The sequence below is a fragment of the Artibeus jamaicensis genome, unplaced genomic scaffold (genome assembly GCF_021234435.1).
Source record: "Artibeus jamaicensis isolate MK-2021 breed Jamaican fruit bat unplaced genomic scaffold, CSHL_Jam_final scaffold_847, whole genome shotgun sequence".
Classification (NCBI taxonomy): Eukaryota; Metazoa; Chordata; class Mammalia; order Chiroptera; family Phyllostomidae; genus Artibeus; species Artibeus jamaicensis.
The window spans coordinates 4,816,772-4,835,880 of NW_026522057.1; the positions used below are offsets into that span (position 1 = coordinate 4,816,772).

The 19,109-nt window shown below is 40.2% G+C and overlaps 1 protein-coding gene across 1 annotated transcript in view; it reads right to left on the minus strand.

The window, feature by feature from the left end:
• NFYC (nuclear transcription factor Y subunit gamma) overlaps nt 1-17,911 on the minus strand; it is a 66,008-nt gene extending 48,097 nt beyond the window's left edge. Inside the window, exon 1 of the mRNA XM_037149232.2 lies at nt 17,764-17,911. The gene's annotated coding sequence lies outside the window, so the exon portion shown is untranslated. The remainder of the gene's footprint in view (nt 1-17,763) is intronic.
• Between the last annotated feature and the right edge of the window lie 1,198 nt (nt 17,912-19,109).

Genomic DNA, 19,109 nt, shown 5'->3' on the forward strand with positions numbered 1-19,109 from the left:
CCATTGGCTGAGCTGCTTTATCGGCTAAGAACAGAAAGCCATGATTGGCTGTTCACGTCATCAGTTACCTCCTTTGTACACTTCCTGTTTTAAAGTTACCTTGAGAAGCAGAACAGGGGTCAGAGTCAGACTTCAAATTACAGGGAATTTAAGGCTTGGAAATGCCTGGCAAATGCACACAGCAGTTGCACTAAGGCCTCATGTGCTTCCAAAACAGAGGGTAGTGAAAATTTAGAATTGTTTTTAAAATCGCACGAAAGGGTTGTTACAGCTCCCACCCAATGGATTTCTTATTGGCTGTCACAGTTCTATTTAAAAAATTTAAGGTAATTTAACTGCTTCTGATTGGCCATCAAAGATGTCTGTAAGATATTGCTACAGTATCCTATGGCAGTAAACCAGAGAAGCAATGTGCACAAGGTCGGAAAGTTGTGACTTAACTATCTTCAGGTTTCTGTTGAGCATTAACAGAAGAAGAAAAAGAAAATTGGGTGGGGTAATCTAAAGCTCCAAATAAAATACAGCTCCTTTTACAGTAACGGTGGTATCAATGGCCCTACAATAGTTTGCAGGATTTCTAAAAAGGCATCTGTCATCATGCCCATGGTAATTTTAAAGGCACACATCAGTACCAGGGCAAATCACTTTATTGTGAAATAAACTAAGATAAATAGGAAAGTTCTGGGGTAATGTATGAAGTTAGTGACAGAAACAGTGGCACTTCCAAAAAGTCTACTAGGAACCCAAGAGGGAAGTATAAGGATAAAGGGAGAAAATGACAAAGAAGAATGTCAGTGAATATATTGTTTCAATATATTGTTACTATATTTTGCAAATTAACATTTGATGGATTAACCAATTTATTTAGTCACAAAATGTTGCTAACTAGCTTTTAATATTACAGAGGTTTGATATAGAGGATACATTTTTCTACCACATTCACAAGAATAAGCAGCAGGACTGATCTCAGTCTGGGGTATTATAAATACAGGTATTCCCTGCTTTTCGAAAGTTCACTTTATGCCACTTCACTTTTACAAAGACCTATGTTAGTACCTGTTGTCACTAAGTGAAAGAAATCCGAAGAGAATTTTCTTTTACGAAGAAAAAAGCAAAAACAGCAGCCAGCATTTGTTTTGCAGCAAGCACCCCTGGCAGTGAGAATATCAGCACCAAGCTCCTTCCCTGGGAACTACAATCAGCACCTCAACACCAACCAGCTTTAAACTGTATATATGAGCACCTGTCCCTTATCTCGAGTTGCTTGGGCATCTGTTAGCAAGATGTATCCTAAGGTGATTGCTTCTTCACTTTACACTATTTCGGCTTTCACCAGTTTCATAGGAGTGATCTACTTTTGGATGGTGGGGGAAACCTGTAGTAATGGGATTACTTAAGACATCAGGGTCTTGAAGTTTACCAGTGTTGTCAAAGATTTGCTAGTGGACCTTGGGCCCTACTTTTTAGGTTAACATACCTTTTTTTCTTTTTCTTTTTTCAAACAATAACATCTCACTATTACCTAAGGCCTTTAACAATCTCATTAGATCCGCTTCCACCCATTAAAGCTAAGTAACCCAGGTCTAAACAACACAACTGCTTTGCCAGGTGGAATAGATCTTTTCTAGAAATACCTCGATTGACCTCACATGAGAGTTCATTACAGGCATATTCAGAGATTTGGCAGAGACCTGAAATAGAAGCAACACAGTCTACCTTATCACTTTACCTATTAACTTCTCTACACACATTCTATTCACTTCCCATGTTGAAATGAAATAATTTCTGAACACCAATCAGTGCCAGGTTCCGAGCTAGGTACTTTACCCCTCTAATCCTCACTATTCCCTTTTACACGTGAAAAAGGGTGAGGTTCGGAGCAGTTAAACAACTGGCCTGTAGCCATTTACATAGGATGCAAACTCAGGTCCCATCAAGAGTAGAACTCCTTCCATTGCACCACACTGCTTATCAAAACATGGAGCACCTGAGGACACATCAAAGAAATTCTTAGGTGTCACATATATGTACATAAAACATAAGCCATTACATCTAATTTCATTAGTTTAAAAATCAGAAATTCGGCCCTGGCTGCTATGACTCAGTTGGTTGGAGCATTATCTGTAACAGAAGGGTTGAGGGTTCAATGCCCGATCAGAACGAATGCCTAACTTGCAGGTTTGATCCCTGGTCCAGGAGCATATGACCTCCGGACAGGGTGCATAACGGAGGCAACCAGATGATATTTCTCTCTCTCTCTTTCTTTCTCTATCTCCTTCCCCTACCCACCTCTAAAAGCAATGAAAAACTGTCCTCAGGTGAGGAATAAATAAATAAGACAATAAATAAAATCAGAAATCTCACTAATGTTGAATTTGATCTGTTGGTTAGGGATCTAGCTAAGCATCTGAAAAAACAGACTCTTTAAGTTGCTACAAATTTTATTACTGAACTATTAGGAGCATCTGACCAGTAGCAAATCACATTTGTAATTTATAAGGACTTGAAGTAACAACTAAATCATTAGAAGTGGCGTACATTAAAATATCAAAAGATTGTGTGGCAACTTCACCACGGCATCTAAACAAGAGTTTAGTTATGCTAACAGGGTGTTAGTGCCCTGTTGCAGGTATTGTAGTTGTTTTCTTGAAGGTTTAGACCATAGATTCTGAATAACTACCAGCCTGGGAAGAGAAGGCAAAAGGCCAACAGGCCAGTTGAGTGCCTTATCCACACTAGAGCCTCTTTTAACCCCCCAAACAGCGGGGGTCAAGTCAGCTGCAAAGAAGCAAAGAAGCTCATTTGAGGAATGAGAGGCAGAAGAATAGGAAGGACATTTTCACATCACTGACTATTAATCAGTGTCACTATGGCAAAACAACACTTGGAAGTTGAGCAAAGCTACTTTCAAATTCTGTTCCTTTACTTACTAAGTAATTGTATGGCATTGGGCCAACTGTGAGCCTCAGTTTCCTCATCTATAATATATGAATATCCCTTCTATATCACAGAACCACTGTAGGAATTAAATGAGGTAATAACATATGTAAAGTTATTGCACTAAATAAGCACAGGGGAAAAAAAAGGGGAAGTGCTAAAAGTTATCCAATCCAAATTCCTTGTTTTACACAGGACTTAAGGCCCGAAAACTACTATGAGGGAACATCTCTCTCTTATCTTCAGCATACTCTGCATCCCTGCAGAAAGAACTCCTGAGCCTTCAAGGGCAGTATGGGAGGACTACCAGCTGCTACTAAAAATCTTCTTCAGTTTTTATGCCAGAAATACATGTTTTACCACCAGTACTGGCCGAGGTCTCCTTATTGTCCCAAAAGCCTATCCTTTGACACTGCTTTTGATGTAGCAAATTAAACTAAACATTTATTTCTCTTGATACTTTGTGAAGGTCTTTAGCACAGTTTTTATTAGTTCTTGGCAGTTTGCAAAAACAGAACAAAACAAAAAATACTTCAAGCCCTATTTCTCATCAACAGTTACCTTAGTAGAATTCAAGACACTAGTGGGAAGAGAATTCAAATTATCCTAGAATCTCCATTTGGTAGCCTGATCCATTTGCTTCCTACAGCTTTCCCTTCTCTAGCCTGGACTAAGAGCCTCATGGAATCTCTGGGATCCCAACTCACATTGTTCCCTGGTCCTGGATCTCAGCAGCCCCCTATACCAGATGTACATCTTTTTGCCCTAAAAACACCCAGATCACTAGGAGACAAAACCACTGCCTCTGGTTACATGGTTCAAGCTTTAATGCTCAAACAAGGCAGGGTGGGAACTGATGTTCTTGGTCAGAAAACTGATTTTGAATCACAGCTGCCTACTTACTACTAGTTGTATGACCTTGACCAAGGTACTTAACCATTTTTGAGCTTACTTCTTCATGTGGAAAATGGAAAAAATAACACCAACTCACAAAAGCACTGAGGCTTAAATGAGATAACTTAAAGCACTAGGCATTAATACCCAGTATGTGATAGGTACACTCCATTAATATCTAAATATATATTTGACTACAGCATTTATCACATATTATAATTACTTTTTACCATGTCTCTATTACCAAAGAAGGGCTTCTTGAGGGCAATGACTGTCTTATTTATATCCACATACATCTCCAGTGCTCTGTACAGAGATATAATAGAATGCAGCCTTAACCACAGTGTCAATGGAATAACTGGGAATGGTGAGGAACTGAGGAAAACTGGAGAGTGCATGCCCCATCTAAAGGGGCAACTACTACTCAGCTCCAACTGAGAAGAGCCATGGAGGAATGCTGGTCCACCGCACTAAGAGCTTCACACAGAATAGCCAGACCCTGCACACAAAAGCTGATGCTGGCACAGATGTTGATCTGGCATTCTGAAGACTGCCTGAAGGACCAAAGTCATGGCAGGAGTTAGCCTCAACCACCATGGCAATTTCTGCCCAAAACAACGTCTTGCTCAGTACACTCCAGATTACCTGATCTCAAAGGTTACCCTGTATCCCAGCAGAAGCAAAAATAGCAGCAAAGAAACTGGGTTCTTCGGTGGCCTGCGCATTCTATTGATGGTGTCCTTAACTAACCCTTTCTCACTTAATAAGTGAATCTGAGGGTTCCAGGAAATACCAAAGAAGACCATTTCTAGAGAAAAATGAACTTTTAAAAATACTGAGATGGGGACAAAAGCCATATTCATTTGAATAGTAAACATGCTGTATATATTACTGGATACTAATGTAATGAGATACATGTATACAGCAGTTTGTTGTTGTCATACTGATGTTGTTCTAGGTTAGGGTAGCTACTTCTGTGTGCTGCAGGAATTTTTAAAACACGCAATACCTGACTATTTAGTTGGGGGCACTGACCTCTTTTCCCTTAAATTGTCAAATTAAAAATGACAACAGCCAACACAACAGCAGCTGTCCAGTGTGAATGCCCTGTCTTGAACCATAAATACAGAGATCATATAATAGAGCTACATCTTATTGGTCACATCATAGAAGGTTGCATCTGGTTGCTTAATTCTTGGTGTCAGAAATCCTTTTTTAAAAAGACACTTTGGAGCAAAAAGGGTGGGTAATCACTGTTACTTTTGTTACTTTTTATAAATTCATCAAAATCATACCTAATTTTTGGGTCAGATATGCAAAACAAATTTTTTGGGTGTGCTGAAGAATTTTAGTAATTAGTTTATGTGTGCCATGAGATGAAAAAAGTTGAAAATCACTGGGTTAGGAAGATAAGATTTTTTTTTTACAAACACCTTTAATCCAACCACCCAGAATCAAGCACTGTGAGTATTTTAGGTTATATACTTTTAGAGATCCTTGTGTAAATTAGATATGAGACTGTCAGTCCCCTACAACGTTAGAAAACACTATACAAATGTTTTGTATTTTTTCCACTTAAAAAGCTGATGTAATTAACAGTAACTCACTACATCAAATATAGTCATTTATAACTGAGTTACAGTCCATTGAATGGGTGTGCCATAATTTTTCATTAGTTCTATATTAAATAATTTCAATATTTTAAGTTTTAAAATATTATAAATGGCATCACAGAGAACATCCATTATACCCATTACTTATACCACTAATTTCATTATCTCTTTCAGAACTTCATCAAGTATACTTTTATCTGTATTTTTTAAAGATTTTATTTATCTATTTTTGGAGAGAGAGGAAGGGAAGGACAAAGAGAAGGAGAGAAACACCAATGTGCAAAAGATACATCAACTGGTTGCCTCTCACATGCCCCCTACTGGGGACCAGGCCCACAACCCGGGCGTGTGCCCAGGCACAGGAATTGAACTGGTGACCCTTTGGCTCAAAAGCCACTGTTCAATCCACTGAGCCACACCAGCCAGGGCTGGATTTTTTTTTTTTTAAAGAAAGCCAAATTGTTAAATCTTCCGATTTTCAATTTTGGTTTAAATTTTTTAAAAATTAAATAAGGGGCAGGACCTAGTTAAAGAACAAGCATAAATGACCCAGGGACAACAGGGTGGGGATTGACTGTGGGGGGCAGAGTAGGAGGCAGAGGTGGGCAACAAGGGAAAAATGGGACAACTGTAATAGAGCAATAATATGAATGAATGAATGAATCAATGAATGAATGAATGAATATAAAAATAAAATTGAGGGCAGCTAGATTGTACTTCCGACCCACATTTTCACCTGGCTTGGTCCTGAACAACTATTAGCTACTTCCCAAACCAAATCCACCCTTAAGGTTTAAAAAAAAAGTGTTGGCACATTTTCATACGAATCTGACAGAAGTCTAAAGATAATCCTCATCTTGAACAATGACCTCGTTAGGATAAAGAACCCAGTGATGGCACTCAGTAGATGGCTGCTCAATAAATGAGTGAATAAAATAAACTAATAAATGAAACCTTATGTGGACTATAAATTCTGAATTATTTGCTTTTAAAAAATAAGTTATATTCTCCAAAGCATAAATTAAGACCAGAGTATGGAAAACTATTCTAGAGGGACCTATTTCAGCTCTCAGAGCTATCCAAAGATGGCACCAGCTGCCTTGGAAGCTATGGATGGGGTTGTTAGCACAGGCTGTTGGGACACTTGACAGAAATATGTAAAGACAAGATGAAAAAGAGCAGCCATGTGGAGAAACAGGAAAAAAATAAGCCTAGTCTTTCCAACTAGACAGATTTAGATTCTAATCCTGCCTCAACTCTTTTTAGCTGAATAACTTTGGGCTAGTTACTTAACCCACTGAGGCCAATTTCCTAAACTGTAAAACATAGTGAAAGGTTGTAAGGAATACAACCTTTGTGTTATTCCACAAAGGAATAAGATACTTTGATTCATTCAATAAATACTTACATGTATAGACATTGTGCTAAGATCTGAGGATCATAAACAAGACACAGCCCCTGTAAGCCTCAAGAAGATTAAAGTCTATTATAACAAACAGAAAAATTAAAATAGCCAATTATAGTGCTGTTTGTTAAGAGTTACAATAGGAGCAAATGCAAAGTTTATGAGAGAGGCTGAGCACCTAACCCATGGCCTAACTCAATTTCAGGCTGGTGAGAGGCGGCTTCTCTGGAGATATAAAATCCTAAGAATAGGAACCTACTTAAATAGATAAGCAAACTGCATGTACAAATGCCTGGACCTGACAGAGAAGCATTATATTTCTGGAAGGGCTGCAGTATGGTATGGCAGCAGCCCAGGGGCAAGAGGCTAGAAATTAGAAAAGTAAACGGAGCTGGACAAAGTTTTAAGCACAGTCAGGATTACCCTTTTAAAAGATTATTTAGGGTACCAGGTGAAGAAAGGCCTAGGGTGGGAGGGTGGCAGCATTCCAGACAGATAACAGGGGGAACGGGACACTGCAGTAATCTAGTTACTGGAAAATGTAGTAGTGGAGATGCTGAAAAGCAGATGAATGGGAAATATTAAGATAAAATCATTAAGACTGGTGGTTAATAAATGCATGCGAAACAATAACACTGTGCCTGATAATAGCAAGTGCTTCAAAAACTGGTACCTGCTACTATTACTATTGTTAATGAATTAGACGACCTTTGAAATCACATTCATCCCTAAGTCTACGTTACTTTAGAGACCTATCTTATAGTTCCCAGAAAAGTCCTTTCCCACTATTGGTCAAGCTATTCTATACAAATGGATTCATCTTTTTTATTCATACACCCTATGCCAGAACTGCCTGACTGGGCTCCACTACACACCAGTCATAACATGAAATGCTTATTAGGTATTCTCACAAACAGGATGCCATGGCCAAATAAGTTTGAGAAACACTGAATAACATAGCTGTCTTCTTTTCAAGGGTCATAAGGCACATGAGAACAAAAACTCTGAATACTAATTCTGTAGTAAAGAAATGCATATCACTTTGGCCATTATTTTGTAAAGAACCCCTTTCTCATCCCCAGAGGGCACACCTCCATTGTTTAAGAATTAAGAATGTTCAATGAAATAATAGCCTGGAAATGCTGCTCTAAGGCAACCTACAAATTTTAGTGAAATGAAAAGATAACTATTCTGACCACCTTCCAAAAGGGTTTTACACACATTACAGCACTTACACTTTTTAATTTAATCCTACTGAAAATGGCATTAAATATCACCATAAATAGCAATCCTCTGCCTCCCAAATTATTGCCAACTAAGTATGCTTTGCTTCTTTAAAAGGCCCTAACTTTGTCATCTGATAATGAGCAAATTCTAAATTAGTTACCTTCCAGTTTCAGTATTGGTTTTTAGGACAGTTAAAAATGGCAAAGATGGCCCTGGCTAGGTGTGGCTCAGTGGATTGAGCCTGCTTCACGGGCCTGTGAAGCAAAGGATTGCCAGTTCAATTCCCAGTCAGGGTACATGCTGGGGTTGCAGGCCAGGTTTCCAATAGGGGACACATGAGAGGCAACTACACATTGATGTTTCTCTCCCACTCTTTCTCCTTCCCTTCCCCTCTCTCTAAAAATAAATAAATAAAATATTTTTTAAATGGCAAAGATGTTCAACTGTGCACATAGCACGTACTTTCTCTTTGAAATGTCTCTATGTCATTTCCTTTGAAATGGACATATGCCACCAGTGAGGGGATATGTTTTCCCAACACTGGACAAAAAATGTCACTTCCTACTGATTAATGGATAGTCTCTTGCTCCTGAGGACAGGGTTAATGATACCTGTGAAAACCTTCACTAACACTAATAGATTTTAATCAACAACATGATACAAAATATTCTACATTCCAATTTATTTTCTATGAGTCACAGAAAGCATGTATTGAAGCACTGCTCAAGATCACTATTTATAGCTCATACTATGAATGCATTTAGAATGATCCTTGGAACTTTTTTATGATATAGTTGATTTTAAATGGAGGGTGTTCACTGATATAGGATAGCTTATACTATATCATGGACATGGAGATCTGAACCTTTAATTTAAATCTACACTACTGGAAACATTCAAATGCAAAGGTTAGACTAGTCCCTCTCTCTAAACTGCATCTGAAGGTTTTCATTAGAAAGCTTTTACTACATAACAGAAAAAAACAGTAGATTCAGAAGTAACCTGTCTACAAACAAACAAAAAAAAATACTTAAACCAAAATAAAAAATACAACTCCAATACTGAAAATGAGTACAGGAATTACCTCACTGACATCACTAAATCCCCGATAAACATGGAGAAGTGTGGGAAGAATGCAAATATTGCAATCTAGCAAAAATTTCAGCAGGCAGAGAGATGCTTTCCTGAACCATTCCACAATGTTGTCTTCCTGCTTATTTCAAACAAAATGTGACCGGGTGTATAAAACAAATTTACAGTCCTAACTTCCACTGACAAGCTCTACAATTAGAAAACATTTTAAATTACTATAATGCAAATTTCTTTTTGGACAGGATAAAAATGATTGTTCTGATTTTAATAATCACGGCTATCTGGTAAATATGAAAGTTTTCATCTCATCAGAATCATCACTACTTGGCAACTGGGGATTAACAGAGGTGATCAGTAAACAACCTAACCCTAAAACAAACTCCTAAACCACAACAGCACAACTAATTAGGTTATTTCTTTCATGTCAAGTGGTTGCTCCCCATATAGAAATCTCACTGTACATAACATAGCAGATAATTACAAAAGGCCTCCTTGTTAGGGAAGCTGTCGGGATAGGTTTTATACTACTGTAAAAAGAAAGGCCCACTCATTAACAGTTATTTATTACATGCTATTATATTCATTTCTTATAATCACTCTATAAGATAGGTATTATTACCACTACTTTACACAGGAAGAAACTAAAGCTCAGGATCTGACCCCCAGCTAACAGAAAATAAATCCACTGCAGAGATAAATTCTTTCCCAGGTCTGACTCCAACGTCAGCAGCTACACTGCCACCTCCAAAGGGCACTTTTTGGCCACTATATTTTAAATCCATTTCCTCCTACAATTAATCTACTTACATTACGTTAGGTGCTTTGAGCCTCTGTGGGAAAACACTAAAATGACCTTGTAGTCTTCCTAACTAGTCGCAGTGTAAGCATGAAAACCTGAATAAACAAAATGAAAAAGAGAGACTGTAAGACATCAGATAACTCAGTTTGCTTTGAGCACAAGAAATAGAACGGAAAAGAACTTGCTGGCTAAGGAATGTTCTTCCTAGGTTGTATGCCTGAGGCTAGAATGAACCTCAAGGTCACTTGTGAACCTAATAATGTCCTCTGCCATTCTTCCTCCTGTGAATGAGGCAAACTTGTCAAAACACAAAAGTTGCCTTAGAGACATCTCTGCCATCAAGCCAATGCTCCCACAGGCGAAACAGTGCTGTCCAGCAGAATGAGCACGGGTCTGGGACTCCACTGTACTTGCCTAGACTTGGCTTTGTCCTTGCATAGCTAAGTGACCTTGTCAAGGTCATCATACTATTCAGGGCCTCACTACAAAGGACATTCCTGAAAGAATCAAAGGTCACTTCCTGAGCTAAGATGCAAGGATTTTTCTTTTCTCACAATATTCTATGGTAAAGAGGACACAGTATTTAAGAGTAAGGGATCCACAAATTGCATAAGAATTAACAGTTACAGATCTATGTTTGAATCTGGGCTCTGCAATGTGACCTTGAGCGAATTACTTTGAGGCCAAATAGTAAGAAGCTATGAAAACTCCTTGGCAAAAGGAATGGGGAAACTGAGAGAGATAGAGAACCACACTGGCCGAGCAATTTACAGCCAGATACAAGTCATCAGGGCAGAAAGCCCCAGGTGCCTAGCAATGGGCAAAACTGGTGTCAGACCTCTCCCCCAGGGTGGCCTTTCCTCCCCTGGATATTGCTGATCCTGCAGTTTAGGACACTCTCACCTTTTTTCCCCAGAGATAACACCTAGGCCTCAGCTGTATTGAACATTTCAGCTCCAGGCCCAGAAAAGCAGCAAAACCAGTGGGAAATGCCAGGACCAGCTGCAATGACTAATAACCCTCTGCCCAGGCACTGGCTAATAAGTGGAGATCACAGCCCTGATAGGGCACACCTGGAAAAGCTGATGAACATTCTATTGAGATCCTTCCCTAAGATCTCCCCTAAATTCCAAGCCTTTAAAACTCTCAGAATGAAGGTCCCAGCACAAGCTCACCCTCCAGGGAGCACACCCATGCCTTCATCTTCCCCCTCTCCTTTCCCCACAGTGTATATCTCCTAAACTCTAAGGGACCCCTAGATGGTACAATGTAAGCACACAATAAAAGGCAATAACTAGCCCTGGTTGGTGTAGCTCAGTGAATTGAGCACCAGCCTGTGAAGCAAGGCTTACTGGTTCAATTCCCAGTCAGGGCACATGCTGGGGTTATGGGCCAGGTCCCCAGTAGGGGATGTATGAGAGGCAACCACACATAGAGGTTTCTCTTCTTCTTTCTCTCTGCCTTCTCCTCTAAAAGTAAATAAAAACCCTTCTTTAAAAGGCAGTAACTATATTAATCCTGAGTATCTTTAGTAGCTCTGTGCCTATGAACTAAAAAATAAGAGATGTGAACTTAAAAACTGTCTCAGCACGACACCTGATAGCCCCTCGTGCCTCCATTTCTCTGTAAATGGGGATAAGAAAACTCCTACCTTTTCTAGTACAGTGAATCAGTTTTGGCCAAGTTAAAAACGTGTAAGCATAAATGATATATTAGGATTGTTATAAAGAGTAAATAAGATGACATGGACAGTATGTAAAGTATAAAACAGTATGTTTTCTGCTGAGAAGACAAAGCTGCTGTTCACAACAAGTTTTTAATATAAACTTTGACCCACTCAGACTTCCTGAGAGTTCAGGATTTCTAGGGTGGTCAATTCCAAATGATAACAAAGTCCGGCTAGCAGCCATGGGGATAAGGAGCTAATGTGGAATGAAGGCAGTCACTGGTGTTGAAGAACAGGCAGTCAAGAAATGCTCGCTGAGAAAAAAAAAAAAAAAAAAAAAAAAATATATATATATATATATATATATATATATATATATATATATATATGTTTTTGTAATCTTGTCCAGACTTACTAAAAAAGAAACTAAGTTTTGGATGTCAAAACCTTCCAAAACTGTCATAAGTTACCTGGTTAACTTAATGACTGAGCCAAATGAAGCTATGTGAGCAATGTACAAAATGCCCGTCAAACCCTCTTTCTCTCTTACTTTATCTTCTACGCTGCAGTGTAACAGCAAATAAAAGGGAGAATACTCTCACCTAATCACATCAACAAACAAAAGCAATTAAGACTTTCCTCTTGAAACCTGAATTACTTAAAAGATTTCCACACAATACTGGGAACTGCAAATATTTTGTTGTATCAGTTTTAATATTATACATCATTTAGGATAAGTATATCCTAGAATCATTATTCTACAGTTTGGAGAAGGCACTAGGCTTTTGGATAGATCCCGGCGTTTGGAGACAAACATCCTAAGAACTGGTGATATTTAAAAAAGTTCCCTAGTGAGCTCTTTTACACTATGCACTTGGTAGTTTCTCACTGCTTGGCATTAATCACTTCCATAAATAGAAAGACTATGTCAGCAATATTCTGAAGGCTGGTTCTAAAGAATGCAGATTCTTAAACTTTCTGTACATACTTTTTAACCAAGAACAATCTGGGTCTGAGAAAACTTCAGCAGTTTACTTTGTCAATCTTTCCCTTCACATTGGAAACCAAGAGGTCCCCTGGCTGGTGTGGTTCAGTGGATTGAGTATGGGCCTGCAAACCAAACACGAAGGGTCATGGGTTTGATTCCCAGGCAGGGCACATGCCTGGGTTGCAGACCAGGTCCCCAGCGGGGAACACATAGGAAGCAACCACACATTGATGTTTCTCTCTTTCTCTCTCCCTTCCCTTCTCTCTAAAAATGAATTAAAAAAAAAAAAAAAAAAAGAAACCAAGGGGTAAGATTTAAATACCTAGTTGAAGAACCTATAGTCAACTGGTTACCACTCTGTGGTGTTAATCTTTGGAACAGAACTACAAATTCATTTCTTAAATATATTTTATCGATTATGCTATTATAGTTATCCCAACTTTTCCCCCTTTGCTCCCCTCCACCCGGTACCACCCATTCCCTCTGACAATCCTCCACTTAGTTCATGTCCATGGGACACACGTTTAAGTTCTTTGGCTACTCCATTCCCTTTACTGTTCTTAACAACCCCAGTCTGTTTTGTACCTACCAATTTGTACTTCTTAATCTCTACACATTTCCCCCCATACCTCCCCTTCCCTCTCCTGACTGATAACCCTCCAAATGATCTCCATGTCTATGATTCTGTTTCTGTTCTGCTTGTTTGCTTAGTTTTTTACATTCAACTGTTGACTGTTGTGAATTTATTGCCATTTTAATGTTTTATAGTTTTGATCTTTTTCTTTTTCTTAAATAAGTCCCTTTAACATTTCATATAATAAGGGCTTGGTGATGATGAACTCCTTTAGCTTTACCTTGTCTGGGAAGCACTTTATCTGCCCTTCCAATCTAAATAATAGCTTTGCTGGATAGAGTAATCTAGGTTGTAGGTCCTTGCATTTCATCACTTTGAATACTTCTTGCCAGTCCCTTCTTGCCTGCAAAGTTTCTTTTGAGAAATCAGCTGACAACCTTATGGGAACTCCTTTGTAGCTAGCTCTTTGTTTTTCTCTTACTGCTTTTAAGATTCTTTCTGTAGCCCTGGTTGGTGTGGTTCTGTGGACTGAGTGCCAACCTTCGAACCAAAGGATCACTGGTTTGATTCCCAGTCTAGGGCACATGCATGGGTTGCAGGCCAGGCCCCCAGAAGGGGGCATGCAAGAGCAACCACACACTGATGTTTCCCTCCCTCCCTTACCCTCTTAAGAAATAAATAAAAACCCTTTAAAAACCATTCCCTCTTTAACCTTTGGCATTTTAATTATGATGTGTCTTAGAGTGGACCTCTCTGCATCTTGTTTGGGACTCTTTGTGCTTCCTGGACTTCTATGTCTATTTCCTTCACCAAATTAGGGAAGTTTTTTTTTCATTATTTTCAATGAAAGTTTTCAATTGAAAACTAAGTTTCCAATTTCTTGTTCTTTCTCTCCTCCTTCTGGCACCCCCATGAATTGAATGTTGGTAAATTTGAGGTTGTCCCAGAGGCTCCTTAGCCTATCCTTGTTTTGGGGGGATTTTTTTTATTTCTTGCAGTTCTGATTGAATGTTTTTTTCTTCCTTATGTTCTCAATCATTGATTTGATTCTTGGTTTCATACACTCCACTGTTGGTTCCCTATAAATTTCACTTATTGTAACCTTTACTTCTGCCTGGGTCTTTTTTATGCTATTGAAGTACCCAGTCAGTTCTTTGAGCAGCCTAATAACTAGTGTTTTGAATTCTGCATCTGATAGATTGCTTATCTCCATTTTATTTAGTTCCTTTACTAGAGTTTTGTTCTGTTCTTTCATTTGGGCCATATTTGTCTCCTCATTTTGGCAGCCTCCCTGCATTTGTTTCTATGTGTTAGGTAGAGCTGCTTTGATTCCATCTTTAGTAGTGTGGCCTGTTGTGGAAAAAAGCACCCATAAATTGGATGGAGCGGAGCCTTAGGTAATCGCCAAGATGTGACAACCTGTATAAATTAGGTTGGTAGAGTCTCTGATAAGGTGTTGAAGCTCTATGGCTCTGTATGGGGGAGGACTCAGAGAAAGGACAATGCCACTGCCTGGCCTCTGAAATTTTGTCTGGGGAAAAAGCTGTCCCTGGGCACTTGCCCTGATGCCAGACACTTCAATTTCTCCCCATATGCCACTGGGGCCCTTCCAGCTGCTGGCCCAGTGCTAAGGCCCACAGGGAGTGAGTCTGCCTAAGTCCTAGGTCTGTCTGCAAAGCCTTTAACAGGAGACTCCTGAGAATCCCAGTTTCTTCCACCGTAGCAACCCCCACTGTTTTTTACAGCCAGAAGTTATGGGGGCTTATCTTCCTGGCACTGGAACCCTGGGCTGGGTGGTCTGTTGTAGAGCTAGGATCCCTCACTCCCAAGGAATCCTTCCCAATTTTTATCCACCACACATAGATGTAGGACTGCCCATTCTGTAACTGTGTCTCCGTGCCTAGCTGTTTCTCTGCCCCTCCGATCCACCTAGATGAATGTGACATCTTTAATTCCTTGGTTGTCAGGCTTCCATACAGCTAAATTTTCTGACAATTCTAGGTAATAGTTTTGTAATTTTTGCTGTGGTTGTGTGAGGAGGTGAGCAGTATTTGCCTATGCTTCCATCTTGACTAGAAGTCCTAAAGTAAGATCTACAAATTCTTATTATTTATATCCACCCACTCAATACTCTCCTAACACACAAATCAAAGAAAGATGATCTGCTTTAAAATACAGAACTATCTGGGAGTTTGATTAGTCAGGTTTATGTTGGTAGCATGATATAGCAGATAAAACCAAAGGCTTTGGCATCAGGCAACTTGAATCTGAATCCCAGTTCAACCACTAAGTGACAGTGGACGTGCTACTTTATTAACCTCTAGGATCTTCAACTTTCTCATCTGCCCTACCTACCAGGAATGTTGTATTAAATATGCCCTGAAGTGTCAATTCCCTTCCTTTATCACTGGAAATTACTATTTCTCTCTCAAAAAATTTATGTGCATTCACATAAAAAGTGACCAATCTGAAAACCACGAGAATTTCTTGAAATTGACATGAAAACAGAAGCATAACACCTATCTAAAGCCAGAAAGAACCATCTAACATAGGCAAGAAAAAACAAATTAGGAAAACAAACAGGTTTAACACAATGTTTTTCCCTGATCCCCAAACCTTAGAAAACACAAATGTAAAACAATCCAAGTCAATACCAGTCAACAGAAAAGGAATGTATACACAACAAGCTGACTCTGACAAGTCTTAATTACAACAAAAACTTTTTGAAACATGAACCAGAAAATGCTGACAAGTCCTGTTACTTAAGACAAGATGCAAGAAACTATGTGCTAATTTATTTTCATTCTGGGTTACTTATTTTTTAAATAATTTTTTAAAATGCATATGACAGTGGGTGTATTTTTTGACATATATAAAAGTATATGAGCCAAGATCCAGGATCTCTGTCAAACTCTCTTCTGCTAACGAGAAACCTAACACATCTATCCTTCTAAAGCAAGAAAGCTTCATAGAGAACATCTCAAAACTAGCTGCATGGTCCTGAGCTCCAATAACCTATAACTGCTCCCTTACTATATATAATTCCCAAGTCTGAAAATGAACCCCAAAATGCTTTGTAAAGGGTTGGTCAAAAATTCCATTTAGTTTTTTTTCTGTAAAATAAAAGACACATATTTCATTTTCATTAGTAACTTTATTGATCTGGATATTTTGAATATGTTGGCTATCTCCCATGTGGTATAACATCGATTGTTCTCAATGCCTCAATCTGATCACTATCAACTTCAACTGGACTACCCAATAGTGAGCTTCATCCAGTGAGAAATCTGCAGCACGAAACTTCACAAACCACTTCTCACACTTTCAATCAGTCACAGCACCTTCTCCATATACTACACAAAACTCTTTTGCATTTCAGGTGCTTTTTTTTTGCCTTTCTTGAAATAATAAAGAATATGCTAGGAATGTTGCATATTTTCTTCCATCCTCAATATTAAAATGGCTACCCCAAAATTCACCAATTTGGTAAGGTTTTTTTAATGCATGCTGATATGACAGCTGTAACAGAATCTAACAAAACTGTTTCCAATGAAGTTAAAAACAACTAAGCCCTACTTGAGCCATCTTAGAGAAAAACAAACTTTCTGGCCAACCCAATACTTTCTTGTTCCTATAGATCTGTCACTACTTAATGCTGTGCCTCCTCAGCTTGGCATTCAGTTATTAAGACCAGCACACCTATCCAATACGATCTCTCCCTCAGGCTGAGTCTGTTTACTTCTTCCTCATATCATATACCAGGTCTGGTAACTTTGAACTTCGGGACTCCACCTAAACCGCAGTGTTTCATTCAATGCTGGCACTGTGTAGCAAAATCCCTGATCCACTCCTAGCTTTCCTTCTGGCCCTAGGGGCCTGAAGCCCTTTCCTGTTATACTGCGCGCTCAGACCTGCTATCCAAGGACATTAGGGTCACTTCCGAACTGCGTTACACTGTAAGTTTAGCATCCCTGGATCCTGAAGATCCTCTCGGCCTGTAACTTGGGTTTCAGTGTTTTCAAGTCTGTCACACTTGGGGCTTTCAGGCCCCTATCCTAGGCCTCCCACTCCTGGCCATGCACAGGCCAAAGTATCTGCCAGACCATCATCCTCTCTTCTCCCTTAAGGCCTTCAAGTTCGCCCAGCCTCCACCCGAGGCCTGCGCCGTAGGGGGTCATCGCCCCGCCGCACTACCCCAAGACGCGCAATCTTAGCAGCCTCCGATTCCCTCATCAACCCCCAGGCCGGAGCCAGCGCAACCAATAAGGTGCCAGGTCCGCGGCCTCCCGGCCACCAACCAATCACGAGCGAGCCCCCCCGCCGTCGCCTTCCGCCAATGGGAGAAAGCCCGCAGGCCGGGCCGGCGAAGCACACGGACCCCACGAGCGCGGCGGCGGCGGCGACAGCGGCGGCCCCGGAGAGAACACAACATGGCGGCGGGCAGGCCGGACAGAGTTACAGTAGCGACCATGCGAGGGAAGTGAGGTCGCAGGCGGGAAGCGCTGCCCCTCCCCCACCGTTGCCGTTCACCCCACACCCTCCCTCCCACAGAGCTCCCGCACACTTACACGCTTCTGCTCAGGAATCCAGGGAAGAGCGAGAGCAGCCCCCGCGCCCCAACAGAGTAGAGCAAGGCAGGGGCCTGGGCACCGCGGAGGGGAGGGGAAGCGTGCGTCACGGAGAGCAGAGCGCGCGCGAAGCGGGGGTGCAAACAAGATGGCGGCCACGCCGTTTGCACCGTCCCCCCCCCTCCCCTCCCCCTCCCTTGGCGCCTTGACTCCAGTGTCTTGTAACACGCAGAAGCTGAATCGCTTGAAGTCTCGCGAGAATTGGGAAGAGCCGACAACAGCGCGAGGCTTGAGAGGTATAAGAGCCTTTTGGCTCCGCCCTTTTCTAGGGCATCCGGAGGCGTTCCCTGGTGACCTCCCTAGGACGTTTTATACTTCTGGATCTGCTGTGGTACGCGCTGTTTTGCGTTTTAAAGAATAAGTTGCTTTATATATGTATTCATTCTTGATTTTGGAAGAAGGAGCTGGGGGATGAAGGACGACATGGGGAATCCAGATTAAGTGCGCCGTTCAAGACGATAGGTACCAGTGGGGTAAAAGAAGATTTAATACCAAAACTGTAAAATGATATACTCCAGAATAAAGAACAGTGCTGCCCGAGAGTGGTCAGCTTGTAGTCTTACAACGACATAGACATTGTTTTTCTTATTTGAATGCGGAGTTTAAAACTTCATAAAAGGTTGGAAACCACAGCTACAATGAGCATTACCACATCTTTTTCATCCTTTCTATATTTAATCTCCACAACGAGTTCTAGGACATTAGTATTACTTTTACTTTACGGATAATAAAATAAGCTGAAAGGGATAAGTAACTTGTTCAGGTTCTACAGCTAGTGTCAAAACTTAATTTAAATAGCTCCAAAACCTGTGGATAAATTCATTAAATATGTATTGAATGGAATTACCTATAGTGAGACTGTTAGTGCTTAGGTAGCAAGCACAGAGAGAAATGAGATTGCTCCTGCTAGTGGTTACCTTGAGTTTTACAAATGACCTTGGAGCCTTTCTGAGACTAGTGTTGCAGGGGTCTTCAACAATAAAATCAACAGACTTACTATTTCCTTTCTTTGAGTTCATGACCATAGTGACAACATAGTTGTAAATAGTGGAATAAACCCTTAACTTGAATTCAGGAAAATTGTTTTTAAATCCAACCTTAACAGATCTAAGTTTAGGCACTCAATATTTGATGAATGAATGAACAGAACTTAAGTAGCTGTAAGACACCCGACTTCACTGAGTCTCAATTTCATCATCTGTAAAATGATCTAATTCCTACCTCCTGGGAGTGTTGGGAAGATTGAATGAAATGGTGTGAGGGAGAGTGCTTTGTAAATTGCAAAT